Source organism: Triticum aestivum, chromosome 5D (genome assembly GCF_018294505.1).
Source record: "Triticum aestivum cultivar Chinese Spring chromosome 5D, IWGSC CS RefSeq v2.1, whole genome shotgun sequence".
NCBI lineage: Eukaryota > Viridiplantae > Streptophyta > Magnoliopsida > Poales > Poaceae > Triticum > Triticum aestivum.
Window position 1 is genome coordinate 415,584,923 of NC_057808.1, and position 25,033 is coordinate 415,609,955.

Here is a 25,033-nt window from a genome sequence, read left to right on the forward strand (position 1 = left end):
CGCGAGCTACCAAGGAAGATAGCGCGGGCGGGCGAGCAGAGAGCGGGAGGAAATGGTGTGCGGCCGACGATGGGGAAGAGAGGAGGAAGAAGAAGAGAGGAGGAAGAAGAGTGGAAGACGGGGAAGAGAGTGCATTAAATCTTAATTCTACTACTACCAGGATATACCGTCCTTCGGAGTGTAAATAGTTTTTTTTGCAACATACGGAGTGTAAATAGTTACATCGATGACATATGTGTCTACCACAAGAGGGCCCATATGTCAGTTAATGGAGGACAGAAGCGTGCTCTACTGGCAAACATGATGGCAGTACTGGGTAAGGCTGATTTAGTAACACCAACACGCTGGTTCAACTTATTAATTATGTGTCCCATCTGCTGCAGCGTGTATTGTCACTTCACTGCGAAGACTAGTTGAATAGTTCTCTCTGACCGAGATGAGGAATAATGGATCGCGAAGACTTCCTTTCTACATTATCCCTATGCCTCTACGCTCACTTCACTCATTTTGCTCCGTACGTAGTCACTTGTTGAAATCTCTAGAAAGACAAATACTCCGTATTTGGGAACAGAGGGAGGATTTTACTCCGTATTTGGGAACAGAGGGGGGATTTTACTCCGTATTTGGGAACAAAGGGAGTATCACCATATGGAGGGAACAGAGGAAGCTTGAAATATGAACATGTCAATGGGAGGGAGTAAGCCCCATGCATGCATTCATGCATGCAACATGCAACACTCACACGTACACATGGACGCACGCAACACCCACGCACCCATGCGACACACAGCACACGATGCAACACACACGCTCACGCTCAAGTGCTCAACCTACTCCCTACGTCCGTGAAAGACTGTACATTTAGAGATTTACACATTGACCAGGGCATAATTAACGCCCAAAAGTAGCAGACTTATGTGTGCATGCGACCATTGAGAGAAAAAGATTAAATGAAGGTCGTTGCATGCTGTAATTAAGGATAGACATGTAGCCTATACCTAGAGCACAAGTTGGTGCATTAGTCAATCAATATCGATTTAGATTAAAGGCTAAATGCATTGGAAGTGTAGATGTACTACACTCTTTGTTTTTAGCTGATTTCTTTGCTCTGCCAACTGACAGGTGGGACTCAGAAACCAGGTGACAATTTAACCAGTCAACAAAGTGCCACGTCGACTATGTGGCCAGTCAGTAGGGTGCAATACGGTGCTCTACGATGAGCTAGTGATCGTATAATCACCGCAAAACTATATATAGTGACCGTAAAGAGCGTATTGTTACATACATTGACCGCCAGTGTATTTTTCTCGTTTCAAATTAAGCCATATTAACCGGAAAGGACATAGTATGGACTAGTACTAGTACTGCTTTAATGTGTCCCGTCAACTCACCGAACAAGGAGAAGCTTGCTTACTACGCCTCTCCCTTGCCCACACGCGTGGTGGTTCGCAGGACGAGGAGAGGGTTTTAACTACAGCGCCCTCTCCCTCTCCCTCGCCCTCGTGGTGGACGTGCAGCAGTTCAATTGGTGTCAGATTGCTAGAAGCATAATGTGTACTGTAGTATCATCATTATTGGACCTTCCGAAGAGGCGAAGAGCCAAGTGCAAGGTTCACACGAGTACGAACTGTTGAACCTCCTGAAGAGGCAAAGAGCCAAGCGCAAGGTCTTATAGGAGTTGTCGTCCTAGTAGGAGCGTATTACAACTATAGCGAACGATGCTACTGTATGATGCCACCACGTCACGTATATCCAAAGTTGTGCCACCTTTTTTTTCTCAAAGAGCGTGTTGGAGCCCATGCAACAACCACACAAGTTGCACGTACACATAACACATTTACTAGTAATAAATTCTAAAGGACAAATGCCAGTGTGCCACACAAGTTCATCTCCAATTCATGTGATAAATTTGTGCACGACTAGTCTACATATATTCACAGCGCTACCGTTCACAATTTACCGTACTCCACTTACACGTTATAGATAGGCTACATGTCCTCCTCCAGGTTCCAGTCCTAGGTGTTCTTCATGGATGACACGATCCATAGCGGTGGGCAGCGGGAATAATTGTCGCAGCTTTCAAGTCCGGTTCCACACGATGGAGACTCATCCAAGCTGAAGCGGCATAAATCAGGGATAGCGTGTCCCAGCATGTCGTTCATCCGGCGGTGCGCACTGAAGACACAACCATGCTTCATGAACGGCAGGCCTTCCGTGTCGTGCACGGAAGGTGGCATCCGCTTCACAATGGGGTAGCTGTCCCCAATGAAAAGCGAGTACTCTCCAAGAGTGTTCCTCGCACCCACGTAGCATCACGGGGGTCGAACTCGGCGCCGTTCATCTGGTACACGCGACATCTCAGATCTGGACACATGGTGACGTACATAGTCAAGGTCCATGCATAATAATGTTGTGCTCAAATATGGCGGTCAGTAATACTGTGCAGCAAATAGTACTACTCCGGTATAGAGGAAGTAAAATAACCAGCTTATTATATATAGCCACTCTTGGCTACATGGATGAGATAGTAAGACATGGAAAAACAAAAATGGTGGCAGCTAGTGGGTTCAAGTCTTCAAGGGCCTAGCTAGCTATACGCGTCCTCCAAGGTAAAAAGTACTCCTACTAGTACGTAAGTAGAGTACTAGTACAACAATAAAAGAGAAGGTGAGAGGGTTAAAAAATGGAATACCTGGGTAGATGGTGACGATCCGATCGTGGTAGATTGTGTGACCATGTTGCACATCAGTGGTACCATGGGTAACGACTGCTAAGATAGTTGATCCCAATATGCCAAAGTCAGCTACAAGGTTCCAGGTTAGACCGAATCGCGGATGCAAATGCACATCCAGGATCGGCGATCTTATTTTGATCGCGGAATGACTGGTCCCTGCAAAATAATGGAGTACCGTTAGGGATGCAAATGATGGTTTGTGCATTCCGTTTGTAATCTTCCGTACCGTAGGATGGCAACCAGATGAAACAAGTCCCCTGGCTTGTCACCACGAAGATGCGGCCTAGATGGCGCACGGCGTCTTCGAACGTGTAGGGGTACAAATCTGCCGGCGCCAACATGCGCCAGCCTCTGCCGTTACTGCCTCTTGCATTGATGGCAATCCTTATGTCGAACACCGCGATGAGATATTAATCGTCGTAGCCGCGTCGCTTTGTCGGCGGGTCCGTAATTGCTATTTTCTTCAATCTCATGTAGGCATCATCATACGTATTCAAGCCCAGCCAGTCCGTAAGGCCGATCCCAATGGTGGAGAAGGGGTCTACCGGAACGGTCGCACTGCTGTGGATGTTGTGCAAAATGATGGTGGTATCCGGCCGGAGGTATGCAAGCCAATCTTCGTTGGCACCGACCCAGGCCTATATATAAGACGGTGGGCAGCGGAGAAATTACGGGATGGAAATGGAATAACTAAGTACTACAGGATCAAACTCCATTACTGACCTGCTCATCGGACAAAATCTGACTACCTCTCAACGTCGGCAACTCTAGCGGAGTCAACGTGCAACCATGGCCAGGGAGCGGTGGACTGTTCGAAGGATTGTCCCATAGAAGAACCTTCTCCTCGAGGACGCATGGAAGACCAACAAGCATGGCCTTTTCCCAAGCCATTTTAAGCACCGTCTTGAAATAGTTGGTGTAGGAAGCACCGAGTCTTGCGGCGGTGAGGACGTCGGAGCAGCATGCGATTTCTCCCAGAGGATCATTGTCCAAGGTCTCCCAGCCCTGACGAGGAGGAGAACCGCCTGGCGAATCCATGGGAGCAGCGACGAACTGCCTTCTCTTCGGGGGGAGGGAACTGGCGAGGAGGAGATAAGAGCGTAGTAACCGCAGGGTCTCGTCCCTTCCAACTGTAGATCGTTCCTTCCAACTGTAACGAAGGGGTGAGGCTATTATTTACTACTAGTACTAGCATTATGGGACGTTATGGGATTGCATTATACTGTAAATAATAGCACTAGTAAGAAATTTTTGGCACTAGCTAGTACTTTTTGGCGTGGATTAAGAAATTTTGGGTATGTTTTTGCTATTTTTTGTACACGCCAACTAGTGTCAAAAAACGTCTTACATTATGTGACGGAGGAGTACGTACTCATACTGTAGCAGTACTAGTACTACTTTGTCAACTAGTAGTGCGAGGATAGTACTAGTTCTATGTACTGTACTTCTAGTATAGTGCACCAGTTTTGAACTCTTGAATCTCAGGGCCAAGGAGCTACAGTTGGAAGTGGAGGGTACTACTACTGTTCTCTAGAACCATCGCTGTACTATCAATGCAGGGAAAGTACACCTGCGTAGTGGCCTAGTGGGTACTCTCGGTGCTTTATTCAGCCGCTCCTCTCACGTAGCTGGCCTACTCAGCCGCTCCTCTCACGCACACACTAGCAGCCTGTTTATCAGCGACGGTTACTGCGGGGGCAGAACATTTGAGTTATTTGATACAGCGAGACTAGGCTTTTCGCTTCAGTTTGTGGAGGTGTAATGGATCTCGTCAAACTTTGTTAGTAGTACCTTCTTTATGAATGAGACGAAGCAAAGCTTTTTCCTCCGTTTCAAAAAAAACACGTCAAGAGGAATTTCTTTTATAGTAGAGCCGATAATGGAGTGAAGTCCATGCGTGCAACGCCACAAGCTACAGAGTAGTAGTAGAGCACTTTACGTACAGAGCCATATTGCACAGTTCCCAATGCCCCGCCAGGCTTTTCCGCCTCCTCGGGCTTAATTGGGAGGCGCTAGTTTAAATATGCTACTAGCTGATGAGGAAGCTGCAAGCGAGGTGCGGCTAGGGCGAGCACGCGAGCCACGAGATGCTGGGAAGGAAAACCCGTTCACGTGGCTAGGCTATCCAGTGCACCCAGATTGTGGTGCCGCACGTCCGTTTGACTTCAAAACTCAAACTACCCGTGTAAAATATTGGCTCGCAGCGAAGTTACTATTTAAAAAAAAGGCCGCCGTGCGTTCGGCCGGGATCGAACCCACAAAACAAGGTATACACTCCCGTGACCACTAGTAGGACTCGTTGGAGTACAACGCAACCTAGAATCTCCTTTTGTCGCTAGTAGTACATTGTTCCTTACAAGAAACCCCTAATAATGCAAGAAACCACTAATAATGCCAAGAAACTACTACCACTTGCATATGTGGCAGACTTAAGATAAGACTACCTTATCAACCATTGTACATGCTCTTACCAACCAGCCCTACCAAGAAACGACTACTCTACAAAGTGCCGTTATAGGCACGTTTCAACCCATGGCCCTGTTTGGATACATTTGTTGTCAATCTAACCCTGCCATCCAAACACCACTTTGGTTAGAGTTAGTTCAGGGTTAGAATCTAACCTCTGGCTTAGAGTATCCAAACAGGGCCCATGTCGGCCATTAAGTCAACACCTTCTGTTCGACCGGGCGTTACGACTTGTGGGACCTACATGTCAGCCTGCACAAAAATCCCCGAGTGACCTCCTACCTCCAGTTCGTCCACCTAGTCATCCTCGGCCATGGGACGCAGCTACTGCCGCCGGCAGGAGGCGAGGTCAAAACCGCCGGCGGTGCGGAGCCCATCTTGCAGCATCCCGGATACCAGCTCCGTCCGGCGCTCGCAGCCGCTAGCTAGCCAAGATAGCTCCGTCCAGCTGCTTGTCTGCAAGGTTTGCTAGCTAGATTGGTGATGTCTACTATGCAACCTTCTTCTTGTAGACGTTGTTGGGCCTCCAAGTGCAGAGGTTTGTAGGACAGTAGCAAATTTCCCTCAAGTGCATGACCTAAGGTTTATCAATCCGTGGGAGGCGTAGGATGAAGATGGTCTCTCTCAAGCAACCCTGCAACCAAATAACAAAGAGTCCCTTGTGTCCCCAACACACCCAATACAATTGTAAATTGTATAGGTGCACTAGTTCGGTGAAGAGATGGTGATACAAGTGCAATGTGGATGGTAGATATAGGTTTTTGTATCTGAAAATATAAAAACAACAAGGTAACTAATGATAAAAGTGAGCACAAACGGTATTGCAATGCGTTGAAACAAGGCCTAGGGTTCATACTTTCACTAGTGCAAGTTCTCTCAACAATAATAACATAATTGGATCACATAACTATCCCTCAACATGCAACAAAGAGTCACTCCAAAGTCACTAATAGCGGAGAACAAATGAAGAGATTATGGTAGGGTACGAAACCACCTCAAAGTTATTCTTTCCAATCAATCCATTGGGCTATTCCTATAAGTTTCACAAACAGCCCTAGAGTTCGTACTAGAATAACACCTTAAGACACAAATCAACCAAAACCCTAATGTCACCTAGATACTCCAATGTCACCTCAAGTATCCGTGGGTATGATTATACGATATGCATCACACAATCTCAGATTCATCTATTCAAACCAACACAAAGTACTTCAAAGAGTGCCCCAAAGTTTCTACCGGAGAGTCAAGACGTAAGCGTGTGCCAACCCCTATGCATAGGTTCATGGGCGGAACCCACAAGTTGATCACCAAAATATACATCAAGTGAATCACGTGATATCCCATTGTCACCACAGATACGCACGGCAAGACATACATCAAGTGTTCTCAAATCCTTAAAGACTCAATCCGATAAGATAACTTCAAAGGGAAAACTCAATCCATTACAAGAGAGTAGAGGGGGAGAAACATAATAAGATCCAACTAAAATAGCAAAGCTCGCGATACATCAAGATCGTGTCGAATCAAGAACACGAGAGAGAGAGAGAGAGAGAGAGAGAGAGAGAGAGATCAAACACATAGCTACTAGTACATACCCTCAGCCCCGAGGGTGAACTACTCCTTCCTTGTCATGGAGAGTGCCTGGATGATGAAGATGGCCACTGGTGAGGGTTCCCCCCCTCCGGCAGGGTGCCGGAACGGGCTCCCGAGAGGTTTTTGGTGGCTACAGAGGCTTGCGGCGGCGGAACTCCAGATCTATTCTGTTCCCCGATCGTTTTAGGGTATATGGATATATATAGGCGGAAGAAGTACGTCAGGGGAGCCACGAGGGGCCCATGAGGGTGGAGGGCGCGTCTAGGGAGGTGGGCGCGCCCCCCTGCCTCGTGCCTCCCTCGTTGCTTTCCTGACGTGCACTCCAAGTCTCCCGGGTTGCTTTCCTTCCAAAAATAACTTCTCCAGAAGGTTTCATTCCGTTTCGACTCCGTTTGATATTCCTTTTCTTCGAAGCACTGAAACAAGGGAAAAAACAGGAATTGGCACTGGGCTCTGGGTTAATAGGTTAGTCCCAAAAATAATATAAAAGTGCATAATAAAGCCCATAAACATCCAAAACAGATAACATAATAGCATGGAACAATCAAAAATTATAGATACGTTGGAGACGTATCAGCATCCCCAAGCTTAATTCCTGCTCGTCCTCGAGTAGGTAAATGATAAAAACAAAATTTTTGATCTGGAATGCTACTTGGCATAATTTCAATTTAATTCTCCTTAATTGTGGTATAAATATTCAGATCCGAAAGATTCAAGATAAAAGTTCATATTGACATAAAAGTAATAATACTTCAAACATACTAACTAAGCAATTATGTCCTCCCAAAATAACATGGCCAAAGAAAGTTCATCCCTACAAAATCATATAGTTTAGTCATGCTCCATTTTCGTCACACAAGAATGTTCTCATCATGTGTAACCCCGATGACAAGCCAAGCAATTGTTTCATACTTAAGTAATCTCAAACTTTATAAACCTTCACGCAATACATGAGCGTGAGCCATGGATATAGCACTATGGGTGGAATAGAATATGATGATGGGGGTTATGTGGAGAAGACAAAAAAAGAAAGTCTCACGTCAACGAGGCTAATCAATGAGCTATGGAGATGCCCATCGATTGATGTTAATGCAAGGAGTAGGGATTGCCATGCAACGGATGCACTAGAGCTATAAATATATGAAAGCTCAACAAAAGAAACTAAGTGGGTGTGCATCCAACTTGCTTGCTCACGAAGACCTAGGGCATTTGAGGAAGCCCATTGTTGGAATACACAAGCCAAGTTCTATAATGAAAAATTCCCACTAGTATATGTAAGTGACAAAACAAGAGACTCTCTATCATGAAGATTATGGTGCTACTTTGAAGCACAAGTGTGGTAAAAAGGATAGTAACATTGTCCCTTCTCTTTTTTTCTCTCTTTTTTTTGGGCCTTCTCTTTTTTATGGCCTTTCTCTCTCTTATTTTTTATTCCTCACTTGGGACAATGCTCTAGAAAATGACGATCATCACACTTCTATTTATTTACAACTCAATGATTACAACTCGATACTAGAACAAAGTATGACTCTATATGAATGCCTCCGGCGGTGTACCGGGATATGCAATGAACCAAGAGTGACATGTATGAAAGAATTATGAATGGTGGCTTTGCCACAAATACTATCTCAACTAGATGATCATGCTAAGCAATATGACAATGATGAACGTGTCATGATAAACTGAATGGTGGAAAGTTGCATGGCAATATATCTCGGAATGGCTATGGAAATGCCATAATAGGTAGGTATGGTGGCTGTTTTGAGGAAGATATAAGGAGGTTTATGTGTGAAAGAGCGTATCGTATCGCGAGGTTTGGATGCACCGGCGAAGTTTGCACCAACTCTCAATGTGAGAAAGGGCAATGCACGGTACCGAAGAGGCTAGCAATGATGGAAGGGTAAGAGTGCGTATAATCCATGGACTCAACATTAGTCATAAAGAACTCACATACTTATTGCAAAAATCTACAAGTCATCAAAAACCAAGCACTACGCGCATGCTCCTAGGGGGATAGATTGGTAGGAAAAGACCATCGCTCATCCCCGACCGCCAGTCATAAGGAGGACAATCAAAGAACACCTCATGTTTCAAATCTGTTACATAACGTTTACCATACGTGCATGTTACGGGACTTGCAAACTTCAACACAAGTATTTCTCAAATTCACAACTACTCAACTAGCACAACTTTAATATCACTACCTCCATATCTCAAAACAATCATCAAGCATCAAACTTCTCTTAGTATTCAACACACTCATAAGAAAGTTTTTACTAGTCTTGAATACCTAGCATAATAGGATTAAGCAAATTACCATGCTGTTTAAGACTCTCAAAATAATATAAGTGAAGCATGAGAGTTCATATATTTCTTCAAAATAAAACCACCATTGTGCTCTAAAAGATATAAGTGAAGCACTAGAGCAAACGACAGACTACCCCGAAAGATATAAGTGAAGATCAATGAGTAGTTGAATAATTATGTAACTATGTGAAGACTCTCTAACATTTAAGGATTTCAGATCTTGGTACTTTATTCAAACAGCAAGCAAAGCTAAAGAAAATAAAATGACGCTCCAAGCAAAACACATATCATGTGGTGAATAAAAATATAGTTCCAAGTAAAGTTACCGATGAACGGAGACGAAAGAGGGGATGCCATCCGGGGCATCCCCAAGCTTAGGCTCTTGGTTTTCCTTGAATATTACCTTGGGGTGCCTTGGGCATCCCCAAGCTTAGGCTCTTGCCACTCCTTATTCCGTAGTCCATCGAATCTTTACCCAAAACTGGAAAACTTCACAACACAAAACTTAACAGAAAACTCGTAAGCTCCGTTAGCGAAAGAAAACAAAACACCACTTCAAGGTACTGTAATAAACTCACTCTTTATTTATATTGGTGTTAAACCTACTTTATTCCAACTTCTCTATGGTTTATAAACTATTTTACTAGCCATAGATTCATCAAAATAAGCAAACAACACATGAAAAACAGAATCTGTCAAAAACAGAACAGTCTGTAGTAATCTGTAACTAACGCAAACTTCTGGAACTCAAAAACTTCTACCAAAATAGAAATGCCTAGATAATTTGTTTATTGATCTTCTCCAATTGGAATCAGTATTTTATCACGTTCTGGTGATTTTAAACAATTGTTTTCGTGAACAGAGAGTTTCTGGAATTTTCAGCAAGATCAAATAACTATCATCCAAGAAGATCCTATAGGTCTTACTTGGCACAAACACTAATTAAAACATAAAACACATCTAAACAGAAGCTAGATGGATTATTTATTCCTAAACAGAGCCAAAAGCCAAGAAACTAAAATAAAATTGGGTTGCCTCCCAACAAGCGCTAACGTTTAACGCCCCTAGCTAGGCATGATGATTTCAATGATGCTCAGATAAAAGATAAGAATTGAAACATAAAGAGAGCATCATGAAGAATATGATTAGCTCATTTAAGTCTAACCCACTTCCTATGCATAGGGATTTTGTGAGCAAACAACTTATGGGAACAATAATCAACTAGCATAGGAAGGCAAAACAAGCATAACTTCAAAAGTTTAAGCACATAGAGAGGAAACTTGATATTATTGCAATTCCTACAAGCATATGTTCCTCCCTCATAATAGTTTTCAGTAGCTTCATGAATGAATTCAACAATATAACCAGCACCTAAAGCATTATTTTCATGATCTACTAGCATAAAAAATTTATTACTCTCCACATAAGCAAAAAATTTCTCATTCGGAATAGTGGGAGTATCATAAGAGACGTGAATACTATAAATTGTTTCCACATTAAAAGAGTAATGTTCAGAGAAAGGGTACTCATAATCATGACAAGTTTTATAAATATAATCATCACTACTCTTTATAGCATAAGTTTCATCACAATAATCATCATAAGTAGCAACTTTGTTCTCATCATAATCAATTGAAACCTCTTCCGAAATAGTGGGTACATCACTAAATAAAGTCATGACCTCTCCAAATCCACTTTCATCAATATAATAAGATTCAACATCCTCCAAAATAGTGGGATCATTACTTCCTAAAGTTGACACTCTTCCAAACCCACTTTCATCAATATAATCATCATAGGTAGAAGGCATACTATCATCATTATAAATTTGCATATCTAAACTTGGGAGACTAAAAATATCATCTTCATTAAATGTAGCATCCCCAAGCTTGGGACAAACATTAATTGCAGGAAATATATTCTCAAAAACATCATACTCCTCAAACATAGCATCCCCAAGCTTGGCCTTTTCATATCATAAGCATAATCACTCTCATCATTAATAGTATGGATAGCAACAATAGTATAGCAATTATCATATTCTTCCAAGCAAGTGCCAACAAGATTTTCAAGATCATAAGGAGTATCATTATCTTCCCAATCATAATCATCACAACAAGAAATAGGCATAACGAGATCATCATCAAGTGCATCATCTTCATTTTCATGAGGCACAACAATAATAGGAGCAACATTATTTGGGAGAGATATCTTTTTACCTCTCTTCCTTTTCTTTTCTTCTTCTTCACATCATGTGTGGGTTCAATCCTCTTTTTGGAGCTCCTTATTAATGAGATTGGTTGAATAGAAGGCTCCTCCTCGTTACCTGATTCATCATAAGAAACAATAGGAGAATATTGGGAAGTCTCTTCCCTTTCGTTAGTATTCTCTCCATCTTCTATTTGTTTTCTTTTCTTTATGTAATTGGCAATATAAGGATTTTCAATGCAATTCATCGCACAATACATATAAATTTCCTCTAGATCAAAGCCAAGAAGTTTATAACGGGCAAATTCTGGAAGATAATTAGTTAAACGTTTCATTTCTTCATAACCCATAAGCAAACTAAGTTCATTATAATTTGCAAGGGAAATCAACTCATCACAATTTTTGGACACGATTAGATCATGAAACAATTTGCATCGGATAGCTAAATGACCACTTTCATTGCAAAGTCCACAAGTACGGCCAAGAAAATTTAAATTTTCAGCACAAACATCTAGCCTTTCTTGCAACAATTTAGTTTCTAAATGCTTATGCCTCTTGCAATATCTATCTTCCCTATTTGGTGTGTATTTGCAAACTCAATGCACTCCACAAAAATTGACATGTTTATAGGAGACATTTTCATCATGACTAGATCAATCATCATTAGTACCATGGATATTCAAGGGGTTCATACTAACAACATTGCAATCATGCTCATCATTGAAAGATTTAGTGCCAAACATTTTAATGCATTCTTCTTCTAACACTTTGGCACAATTTTCCTTTCCATCATACTTACGAAAGATATTAAAAAGATGAAGCGTATGAGACAAACTCAATTCCATTTTTTGTAGTTTTCTTTTATAAACTAAACTAGTGATAAAACAAGAAACAAAAAGATTCGATTGCAAGATCTAAAGATATACCTTCAAGCACTCACCTCCCCGGCAACGGCGCTAGAAAAGAGCTTAGTTGACGGGGTGTGAGTGCCGCTTACTTAGCCTCCCCGGCAACGGCGCCAGAAAAGAGCTTGGTGTCTACTATGCAACCTTCTTCTTGTAGACGTTGTTGGGCCTCCAAGTATAGAGGTTTGTAGGACAGTAGCAAATTTCCCTCAAGTGGATGACCTAAGGTTTATCAATCCATGGGAGGCGTAGGATGAAGATGGTCTCTCTCAATCAACCCTGCAACCAAATAACAAAGAGTCTCTTGTGTCCCCAACACACCCAATACAATGGTAAATTGTATAGGTACAATAGTTCGGCGAAGAGATGGTGATACAAGTGCAATGTGGATGGTAGATATAGGTTTTTGTAATCTGAAAATATAAAAACAGCATGGTAACTAATGATAAAAGTGAGCACAAACGGTATTGCAATGCGTTGAAACAAGGCCTAGGGTTCATACTTTCACTAGTGCAAGTTCTCTCAACAATAATAACATAATTGGATCACATAACTATCCCTCAACATGCAACAAAGAGTCACTCCAAAGTCACTAATAGCGGAGAACAAACGAAGAGATTATGGTAGGGTACGAAACCACCTCAAAGTTATTCTTTCCAATCAATCCATTGGGATATTCCTATAAGTGTCACAAACAGCCCTAGAGTTCGTACTAGAATAACACCTTAAGACACAAATCAGCCAAAACCCTAATGTCACCTAGATACTCCAATGTCACCTCAAGTATCCGTGGGTATGATTATACGATATGCATCACACAATCTCAGATTCATCTATTCAAACCAACACAAAGTACTTTAAAGAGTGCCCCAAAGTTTCTACCGGAGAGTCAAGATGTAAACGTGTGCCAACCCCTATGCATAGGTTCATGGGCGGAACCCGCAAGTTGATCACCAAAACATACATCAAGTGAATCACGTGATATCCCATTGTCACCACAGATACGCACGGCAAGACATACATCAAGTGTTCTCAAATCCTTAAAGACTCAATCCGATAAGATAACTTCAAAGGGAAAACTCAATCCATTACAAGAGAGTAGAGGGGGAGAAACATAATAAGATCCAACTAAAATAGCAAAGCTCGCGATACATCAAGATCGTGCCGAATCAAGAACACGAGAGAGAGAGAGATCAAACACATAGCTACTGGTACATACCCTCACCCCCGAGGGTGAATTACTCCCTCCTCGTCATGGAGAGCGTCGGGATGATGAAGATGGCCACCGGTGAGGGTTCCCCCCCTCCGGCAGGGTGCCGGAACGGGCTCCCTAGAGGTTTTTGGTGGCTACAGAGGCTTGCGGCGGCGGAACTCCAGATCTATTCTGTTCCCCGATCGTTTTAGGCTATATGGATATATATAGGCGGAAGAAGTACGTCAGGGGAGCCACGAGGGGCCCACGAGGGTGGAGGGCGCGCCCAGGGGGGTGGGCGCCCCCTGCCTCGTGCCTCCCTCGGTGCTTTCCTGACGTGCACTCCAAGTCTCCCAGGTTGCTTTCCTTCCAAAAATAACTTCTCCAGAAGGTTTCATTCCGTTTCGACTCCGTTTGATATTCCTTTTCTTCGAAACACTGAAACAAGGGAAAACAGGAACTAGCACTGGGCTCTGGGTTAATAGGTTAGTCCCAAAAATAATATATAAGTGCATAATAAAGCCCATAAACATCCAAAACAGATAACATAATAGCATGGAACAATCAAAAATTATAGATATGTTGGAGACGTATCAATTGGCACGGCGGCGCGGCGGCTTGCTCGCGCGCGCCGTGCTAAGGCCAGCCATCTGGCTCGAGCGAAGGCCAGCGCGGCGGCTTTCTCGCTTGTGAGTCACGCTCGGGCCAGCCTGCTAACCCGTGCGGAGGCCAGCGCGGCGTCCGGCCCGTCTGGTGGAGCGGCGGCCAACTCGCTCATCACCGGCGCCACCGACGAACACGCATCAGTACTGTTTGAAGTAATGTTCAGGAAATATAATGATTTGAGGGGGAATAACAGGATAGAAGGTCAGATGTGGGTCCCTCGTGTCAACGGTCAAATAAAATGTGTTGGTTTAAGCTGCCTCGTCAGCACGGACGTGTGGGCCAACCCTGTCATAAATGGGTTTAAACTAACCTAATCGGTAGGTAGTAGTTTTTGGCGTGGATTAAGAAATTTTGGGTATGTTTTTGCTATTTTTTGTACAATAGATTCTTCCTAGGGCTGGTTGAAAGTGGTAGTTTTTGTTGGGGATCGTAGCAGAATTTTAAAATTTCCTACGCATCACCAAGATCCATCTATGGAGTATACTAGCAACGAGGGGAAAGGAGTGCATCTACATACCCTTGTAGATCGCGAGCGGAAGCGTTCCAATGAACGAGGTTGATGGAGTCGTACTCGCCGTGATCCAAATCACCGATGACCGAGTGCCGAACGGACGACACCTCCGCGTTCAACACACGTACGGAGCAGCGACATCTCCTCCTTCTTGATCCAGCAAGGGGGAAGGAGAGGTTGATGGAGATCCAGCAGCACGACGGCGTGGTGGTGGATGTAGCGGGATCTCGGCAGGGCTTCGCCAAGCTTCTGCGAGAGGGAGAGGTATTGCAGGGGGAGAGGGAGGCGCCAGGGGCTGTGGTGCTGCTGCCCTCCCTCCCCCCACTATATATAGGCCCCCTGGGAGGGGGGGGCGGCCTGGATCCCATCTGCAAGGGGGGGGGGGGCGGCCAGGGGGAAACTTACCCCCCAAGGCAAGTGGGGCGCCCCCCCACCCCAGGGTTTCCAACCCTAGGCGCAGGGGGAAGGCCCATGGGGGGCGCCCCAGCCCACTAAGGGCTGGTTCCCTTCCCACTTCAGCCCATGGGGCCCTCCGGGATAGGTGGCCCCACCCGGTGGACCCCCGGGACCCTTCCGGTGGTCCCGGTACAATACCGGTGACCCCCGAAACTTTCCCGATGGCAGAAACTGGACTTCCCATATATAATTCTTCACCCCCGGACCATTCCGGAACTCCTCGTGACGTCCAAGATCTCATCTGGGACTCCGAACAACTTTCGGGTTTCCGCATACTAATATCTCTACAACCCTAGCGTCACCGAACCTTAAGTGCGTAGACCCTACGGGTTCGGGAGACATGCAGACATGACCGAGACGCCTCTCCGGTCAATAACCAACAGCGGGATCTGGATACCCATGTTGGCTCCCACATGTTCCATGATGATCTCATCGGATGAACCACGATGTCGAGGATTCAATCAATCCCGTATGCAATTCCCTTTGTCAATCAGTATGTTACTTGCCCGAGATTCGATCGTCGGTATCCCAATACCTTGTTCAATCTCGTTACCGGCAGGTCTCTTTACTCGTACCGTAATGCATGATCCCGTGGCTAACTCCTTAGTCACATTGAGCTCATTATGATGATGCATTACCGAGTGGGCCCAGAGATACCTCTCCGTCATACGGAGTGACAAATCCCAGTCTCGATCCGTGCCAACCCAACAGACACTTTCGGAGATACCCGTAGTGTACCTTTATAGTCACCCAGTTACGTTGTGACGTTTGGCACACCCAAAGTACTCCTACGGTATCCGGGAGTTGCACGATCTCATGGTCTAAGGAAAAGATACTTGACATTGGAAAAGCTCTAGCAAACGAACTACACGATCTTTGAGCTATGCTTAGGATTGGGTCTTGTCCATCACATCATTCTCCTAATGATGTGATCCCGTTATCAATGACATCCACTGTCCATAGTCAGGAAACCATGACTATCTGTTGATCAACGAGCTAGTCAACTAGAGGCTTACTAGGGACACGTTGTGGTCTATGTATTCACACATGTATTACGATTTCCGGATAACACAATTATAGCATGAACAATAGACAATTATCATGAACAAAGAAATATAATAATAATCATTTATTATTGCCTCTAGGGCATATTTCCAACAGTCTCACACTTGCACTAGAGTCAATAATCTAGTTACATTGTGATGAATCGAACTCCCATAGCGTCCTGGTGTTGATCAAGTTTTCCTCTAGGGAGAGGTTTAGTCAACGGATCTGCTACATTCAGGTCCGTATGTACTTTACAAATTTCTATGTCTCCATTTTGAACACTTTCACGAATGGAGTTGAAGCGACGTTAGATATGCCTAGTCTTCCTGTGAAACCTGGGCTCCTTCGCAAGGGCAATAGCTCCAGTGTTGTCACAGAAGAGAGTCATCGGGCCCGACGCATTGGGAATCACCCCTAGGTCGGTAATGAACTCCTTCATCCAGATTGCTTCTTGCGCTGCCTCTGAGGCTGCCATGCACTCCGCTTCACATGTAGATCCCGCCACGACGCTTTGCTTGCAACTGCACCAGCTTACTGCTCCTCCATTCAAAATATACACGTATCCGGTTTGTGACTTCGAGTCATCCAGATCTGTGTCGAAGCTAGCACCGACGTAACCCTTTACGACGAGCTCTTCGTCACCTCCATAAACGAGAAACATATCCTTAGTCCTCTTCAGGTACTTCAGGATATTCTTGACCGTTGTCCAGTGTTCCATGCCGGGATTACTTTGGTACCTACCTACCAAACTTACGGCAAGGTTTACATCAGGTCTGGCACACAGCATGGCATACATAATAGACCCTATGGCGGAGGCATAGGGGATGACACTCATCTTTTCTCTATCTTCTGCCGTGGTCGGGCATTGAGCCGTGCTCAATTGCACACCTTGCAATACAGGCAAGAACCCCTTCTTGGACTGATCCATATTGAACTTCTTCAATATCTTGTCAAGGTACGTACTCTGTGAAAGACCAATGAGGCGTCTTGATCTATCTCTATAGATCTTGATGCCTAATATATAAGCATCTTCTCCAAGGTCCTTCATTGAAAAACACTTATTCAAATAGGCCTTTATACTTTCCAACAATTCTATATCATTTCCCATCAATAATATGTCATCCACATATAATAAGAGAAATGCTACAGAGCTCCCACTCACTTTCTTGTAAACACAGGCTTCTCCATAAGTCTGTGTAAACCCAAACGCTTTGATCATCTCATCAAAGCGAATGTTCCAACTCCGAGATGCTTGCACCAACCCATAGATTGAGCGCTGGAGCTTGCAAACTTTGTCAGCATTCTTAGGATCGACAAAACCTTCCGGCTGCATCATATACAATTCTTCCTTAAGGAAGCCATTAAGGAATGCCGTTTTAACGTCCATTTGCCATATCTCATAATCATAGAATGCGGCAATTGCTAACATGATTCGGGCGGACTTCAGCTTCGCTACGGGTGAGAAAGTCTTATCGTAGTCAACCCCTTGAACTTGTCGATAACCCTTAGCGACAAGTCGAGCCTTATAGATGGTCACATTACCATCCGCGCCTGTCTTCTTCTTAAAGATCCATTTATTTTCTATGGCTCGCCAATCATCGGGCAAGTCAGTCAAAGTCCATACTTCGTTTTCATACATGGATCCTATCTCGGATTTCATGGCTTCTAGCCATTTGTCGGAATCCGGGCCCGCCATCGCTTCTTCATAGTTCGAAGGTTCACCGTTGTCTAACAACATGATTTCCAGGACAGGGTTGCCATACCACTCTGGTGCAGAACGTGTCCTTGTGGACCTTCGAATTTCAGCAGTAACTTGATCTGAAGCTTCATGATCATCATCATTAACTTCCTCCCCTGTCGGTGTAGGCACCACAGGAACATCTTCCCGCGCTGCGCTACTTTCCGGTTCGGAAGGGGTGACTATCACCTCATCAAGTTCCACTTTCCTCCCACTTAATTCTTTCGAGAGAAACTCTTTCTCCAGAAAGGACCCGTTCTTGGCAACAAAGATCTTGCCTTCGGATCTGAGGTAGAAGGTATACCCAATGGTTTCCTTAGGGTATCCTATGAAGACGCATTTTTCCGACTTGGGTTCGAGCTTTTCAGGTTGAAGTTTCTTGACATAAGCATCGCATTCCCAAACTTTTAGAAACGACAGCTTAGGTTTCTTCCCAAACCATAATTCATACGGTGTCATCTCAACTGATTTCGACGGAGCCCTATTTAAACTGAATGCGGCAGTCTCTAAAGCATAGCCCCAAAATGAGAGCGGTAGATCGGTAAGAGACATCATAGATCGCACCATATCCAATAGAGTGCGATTACGACGTTCGGACACACCGTTTCGCTGAGGTGTTCCAGGCGGCGTGAGTTGTGAAACGATTCCACATTTCCTTAAGTGCGTACCAAATTCGTGACTTACATATTCTCCACCACGATCTGATCGTAAGAACTTTATTTTCCTGTCACGTTGAATCTCAACCTCACACTGAAATTCCTTGAACCTTTCAAAGGTTTCAGACTTGTGTTTCATTAGGTAGACATACCCATATCTAATTAAGTCATCAGTGAGAGTGAGAACATAACGATATCCTCCGCGAGCCTCAACACTCATTGGACCGCACACATCGGTATGTATGATTTCCAATAAATTGGTTGCTCGCTCCATAGTTCGGGAGAACGGAGTCTTGTTCATCTTACCCATGAGGCATGGTTCACACGTGTCAAATGATTCGTAATCAAGAGACTTCAAAAGTCCATCTGCATGGAGCTTCTTCATGCGCTTGACACCAATGCGACCAAGGCGGCAGTGCCACAAGTATGTGGGACTATCGTTATCAACTTTACATCTTTTGGTATTCACACAATGAATATGTGTAACATCACGTTCGAGATTCATCAAGAATAAACCATTGACCAGCGGGGCATGACCATAAAACATATCTCTCATATAAATAGAACAACCATTATTCTCGGATTTAAATGAGTAGCCATCTCGAATTAAACGAGATCCATATACAATGTTCATGCTCAAAGCTGGCACTAAATAACAATTATTGAGGTTTAAAACTAATCCCGTAGGTAGATGCAGAGGTAGCGTGCCGACGGTGATCACATCGACCTTGGAACCATTCCCGACGCGCATCGTCACCTCGTCCTTCGCCAGTCTCCGTTTATTCCGCAGTTCCTGTTTTGAGTTACAAATATGAGCAACCGCACCGGTATCAAATACCCAGGAGCTACTACGAGTACTGGTAAGGTACACATCAATTACATGTATATCACATATACCTTTGGTGTTGCCGGCCTTCTTGTCCGCTAAGTATTTGGGGCAGTTCCGCTTCCAGTGACCACTTCCCTTGCAATAAAAGCACTCAGTCTCAGGCTTGGGTCCATTCCTTGACTTCTTCCCAGTAACTGGCTTACCGGGCGCGGCAACTCCCTTGCCGTCCTTCTTGAAGTTCTTCTTGCCCTTGCCTTTCTTGAACTTAGTGGTTTTATTCACCATCAACACTTGATGTTCCTTTCTGATCCCCACCTCCGCTGATTTCAGCATCGAATATACCTCAGGAATGGTCTTTTCCATCCCCTGCATATTGAAGTTCATCACAAAGCTCTTGTAGCTCGGTGGAAGCGACTGAAGGATTCTGTCAATGACCGCGTCATCCGGGAGATTAACTCCCAGCCGAGACAAGTGGTTGTGTAACCCAGACATTCTGAGTATGTGCTCACTAACAGAACTATTTTCCTCCATTTTACAGCTCAAGAACTTGTCGGAGACTTCATATCTCTCGACCCGGGCATGAGCTTGGAAAACCATTTTCAGCTCTTCGAACATCTCATATGCTCCATGTTTCTCAAAACGCTTTTGGAGACCCGGTTCTAAGCTGTAAAGCATGCCGCACTGAACGAGGGAGTAATCATCAGCACGTGATTGCCAAGCGTTCATAACGTCTTGGTTCTCTGGGATTGGTGCTTCACCTAGCGGTGCTTCTAGGACATAATCTTTCTTGGCAGCTATGAGGATGATCCTCAGGTTCCGGACCCAGTCCGTATAGTTGGTGCCATCATCTTTTAGCTTGGTTTTCTCTAGGAACGCGTTGAAGTTGAGGACAAGGTGGGCCATTTGATCTACAAGACATATTGTAAAGATTTTAGACTAAGTTCATGATAATTAAGTTCATATAATCAAATTATTCAATGAACTCCCACTCAGATAGACATCCCTCTAGTCATCTAAGTGAAACATGATCCGAGTTAACTAGGCCGTTTCCGATCATCACGTGAGACGGACTAGTCAAGATCGGTGAACATCTCCATGTTGATCGTATCTTCTATATGACTCATGCTCGACCTTTCGGTCCTCCGTGTACCGAGGCCATGTCTGTACATGCTAGTCTCGTCAAGTCAACCTAAGTGTATTGCGTGTGTTCCGAGGCCATGTCTGTACATGCTAGGCTCGTCAACACCCGTTGTATGCGAACGTTAGAATCTATCACACCCGATCATCACGTGGTGCTTCGAAACAACGAACCTTCGCAACGGTGCACAGTTAGGGGGAACACTTTCTTGAAATTATTATAAGGGATCATCTTACTTACTACCGTCGTTCTAAGCAAATAAGATGCAAAACATGATCAACATCACATGCAATCAAATAGTGACATGATATGGCCAATATCATTTTGCTCCTTTGATCTCCATCTTCGGGGCACCATGATCATCTTCGTCACCGGCATGACACCATGATCTCCATCATTGTGTCTTCATGAAGTTGTCACGCCAACGATTACTTCTACTTCTATGGCTAACGCGTTTAGCAACAAAGTAAAGTAATTTACATGGCGTTATTCAATGACACGCACGTCATACAAAAAAATAAAGACAACTCCTACAGCTCCTGCCGGTTGTCATACTCATCGACATGCAAGTCGTGATTCCTATTACAAGAATATGGTCAATCTCATACATCACATATATCATTCATCACATCTTCTGGCCATATCACATCACATAGCACATGCTGCAAAAACAAGTTAGACGTCCTCTAATTGTTGTTGCAAGTTTTTTACGTGGCTTGTATAGGTTTCTAGCAAGAACGTTTCTTACCTACGTAGAACCACAACGTGATATGCCAATTTCTATTTACCCTTCATAAGGACCCTTTTCATCGAATCCGTTCCGACTAAAGTGGGAGAGACAGACACCCGCTAGCCACCTTATGCAACTAGTGCATGTCAGTCGGTGGAACCTGTCTCACGTAAGTGTACGTGTAAGGTCGGTCCGGGCCGCTTCATCCCACAATACCGCCGAAACAAGATAAGACTAGTAGCGGCAAGAAGAATTGGCAACATCTACGCCCACAACTGCTTTGGGTTCTACTCGTGCATAGTAACTACGCATAGGCCTGGCTCATGATGCCACTGTTGGGGATCGTAGCAGAATTTTAAAATTTCCTACGCATCACCAAGATCCATCTATGGAGTATACTAGCAACGAGGGGAAAGGAGTGCATCTACATACCCTTGTAGATCGCGAGCGGAAGCGTTCCAATGAACGAGGTTGATGGAGTCGTACTCGCCGTGATCCAAATCACCGATGACCGAGTGCCGAACGGACGGCACCTCCGCGTTCAACACACGTACGGAGCAGCGACGTCTCCTCCTTCTTGATCCAGCAAGGGGGAATTAGAGGTTGATGGAGATCCAGCAGCACGACGGCGTGGTGGTGGATGTAGCGGGATCTCGGCAGGGCTTCGCCAAGCTTCTGCGAGAGGGAGAGGTGTTGCAGGGGGAGAGGGAGGCGCGAGGGGCTGTGGTGCTGCTTCCCTCCCTCCCCCCCACTATATATAGGCCCCCTGGGTGGGGGGGGGCCGCCGGCCTGGATCCCATCTGCAAGGGGGGGCGGCGGCCAGGGGGAAACTTACCCCCCAAGGCAAGTGGGGCGCCCCCCCACCCCAGGGTTTCCAACCCTAGGCGCAGGGGGAGGCCCATGGGGGGCGCCCCATCCCACTAAGGGCTGGTTCCCTTCCCACTTCAGCCCATGGGGCCCTCCGGGATAGGTGGCCCCACCCGGTGGACCCCCGGGACCCTTCCGGTGGTCCCAGTACAATACCGGTGACCCCCGAAACTTTCCCGATGGCCGAAACTGGACTTCCCATATATAATTCTTCACCTCCGGACCATTCTGGAACTCCTCGTGACGTCCGGGATCTCATTCAGGACTCCGAACAACTTTCGGGTTTCCGCATACTAATATCTCTACAACCCTAGCGTCACCGAACCTTAAGTGTGTAGACCCTACGGGTTCGGGAGACATGCAGACATGACCGAGACGCCTCTCCGGTCAATAACCAACAGCGGGATCTGGATACCCATGTTGGCTCCCACATGTTCCACAATGATCTCATCGGATGAACCACGATGTCGAGGATTCAATCAATCCCGTATACAATTCCCTTTGTCAATCGGTATGTTACTTGCCCGAGATTCGATCGTCGCTATCCCAATACCTTGTTCAATCTCGTTACCGGCAGGTCTCTTTACTCGTACCGTAATTGTTGAGGATATAGACCTTAGAGTCACCCACCAGGAGGGGCCGGGTTACTCATATGGTCATTGCCAGAAGCCCGGCGCCAAGCTTGAAGACGGTGGGCCAAAGATGGGCTTAAAACCCGGATATGGCTTAAGGCCCGTAGTTACAATCATTATCATGGTAGAACTTGTAGTGCAAGGCAAGAATAGCCGAGAGTCCGAGCCGGACACTCTTATGAGCCGGCCGAGACTCTGAGAGCTGCTGGGCGTCAGCCTCCCTATATAAAGGGACGACCCGGCAGCGGTTTAGAGGGAGAATAACAATCTCATCGAGAGCCAGGCATAGCGGTTTAGCTCCCTGGTTATCGAAACCCTAATCAATACCACCTCAAACTGGACGTAGGCTTTTACCTTCACCGTAAGGGGCCGAACCAGTATAAACCCTCGTATTCCTTGTCCCGCTTAACCCCTTTAAGCTTCCTAGCTGCGATGGCTCCACGACTAAGTCCAAGCTCGAGGACATCTGCCGTGACAATTCCACGACAGTTGGCGCCCACCGTGGGGCTAGCGCACGGTGGATTTGAGTTCTTGAAGGGCAGCTTCGAAGGGCTCAAGGGATACGCTGTGGGCCGGATGACCAAGAGTCGTCGCGGCAAGCTCTACATCGACGATGCAAACTGGGGCCCCGACGCCGGCTCAATTGAGTACGGGTACCGGGTCCCCTTCGGGGGAATTCATGTTTTCATTGGCAAGATTGGTGAGCCGGGCCCTGAGCCGGATCTCTGCGCCGATTTCATCGAGACGGCTCAGCGTGCACGACCCGCCCGGGCCCGGCCTGCCTTAAGGCATGCTTTTGTGGGATGCATTCATGGAGGGGCCTCTGATCGATCCGGATCTGGGGATGAGGCGGCCGCCGGCTCTGACGGCGAGTCGTCCACTGATGAGTCAAATTCGCTGTATCAACTTCAAGATGGCAGGCTCATGGGTTGTTCCGATGGTGACAGTATTCCAGACCCGTTTGAGCCGCCAAGTCAGGTCGGAGTCTTTATGGCCGGTGCACAGCCTGTTCAGAACCCTGCTGCTGGAGTGAGAACCCCGGTGCCTTCGCCGGCTCAGGTGCTAATGGATCTCATGGACAAGATGACGGCCCTGTTAACCGCCACGGTTGACCCGGCGGATCAAGCTCAGCATGATGCGGAGGTGGCACAGTTAAAGTTGGATCTAGTGAAAGCTCAGGAGGATCTGGCAGCGGAAGGGATCAGGATGGCTGCGGAGAGGGGGGCTCTCGATGCCCAAACTCAGTTGATCCAGGTGCAGTCCTTCCGGCTCACGATGGATCAGAACGCGTCCAATGAGGTCATGAGAAGGAGGCATCAAAAGGCCCAATCTCGACTCCCTCCGGTTTACGATCCACGCAACCTCTTCAACACGCCAGGTGCAGGGTCTAGTAACCCGCCAGGGGTCATAGTGCCCGGGTCTGGGACCCCTATTCAGCCAATAGTGATGGGGCCTCCCCAGGTGCCCCCTGCCCTGCCTCAGTACGTGCCAATACCCCCAGGTCATTATAATAACCCGCTGGAAAACATGGTCGCCGCGGCAGCACAGCTGGCGGCTCTCCCAGTCGACGGCAACTCTCCGACGGCTATTGAAACCCGCCGGGTCAGGGAACTCCTTCAGACAGCACTGGCGCAGCAAGAGGCGTACTCCTACAGCCGGGACAGGATCCACTCGACCCCTCGGCCAGGCCGGAGCCCGAGTTACAGCAGGCACATGGTCTCAGCGACCGGCTCAAGTAACGTCCGACGCCATGACCCGCCCCCTGGCCATGGCCCGGTTCATAACGGAGCTTTTCACGCAGCTGACCAGGACAGAGCGCGGCAGGAGGCGGAGCAGGTGCCTCAGTTGACGGCTTACCAAACTCCCCCGGCTTATCCGACGACTTCCGCCGACGTGGGTATCCCTACCAGGACTGGGGGTGTCCCTTGTTTAGTGCCAGCTATCTGCAATGAACGTCTACCCAAGGACTTCAAAGGTCCTAGGAAGGTGCCTAATTACACAGCAGACTTACAACCCGCAGCCTGGATCGAGAGTTATGAGATGGCTATGGAGCTGCTGGAGGTCAGTGAGGCGGCCATGCTAAGTACTTCACCATGATGTTAGATGGGACAGCTCGCACTTGGTTGAAAGGGCTACCACCGAATTCCATTGGGTCTTGGGCTGAGCTGAAGGCCCGGTTCATCCAAAACTTCAAGGACACCTGTAGGAAGTCTATGTCAATTGTAGATTTGACTAACTGCAAGCAGCAGGAGGGTGAGTCTACGACACATTGGGTTCGCCGGGTTAAGGAGATAATACATTCCTCGGATAAGATGGACGCCGGCTCGGTAGTCTTAATGTTGGAGCAGAATTGTCGTT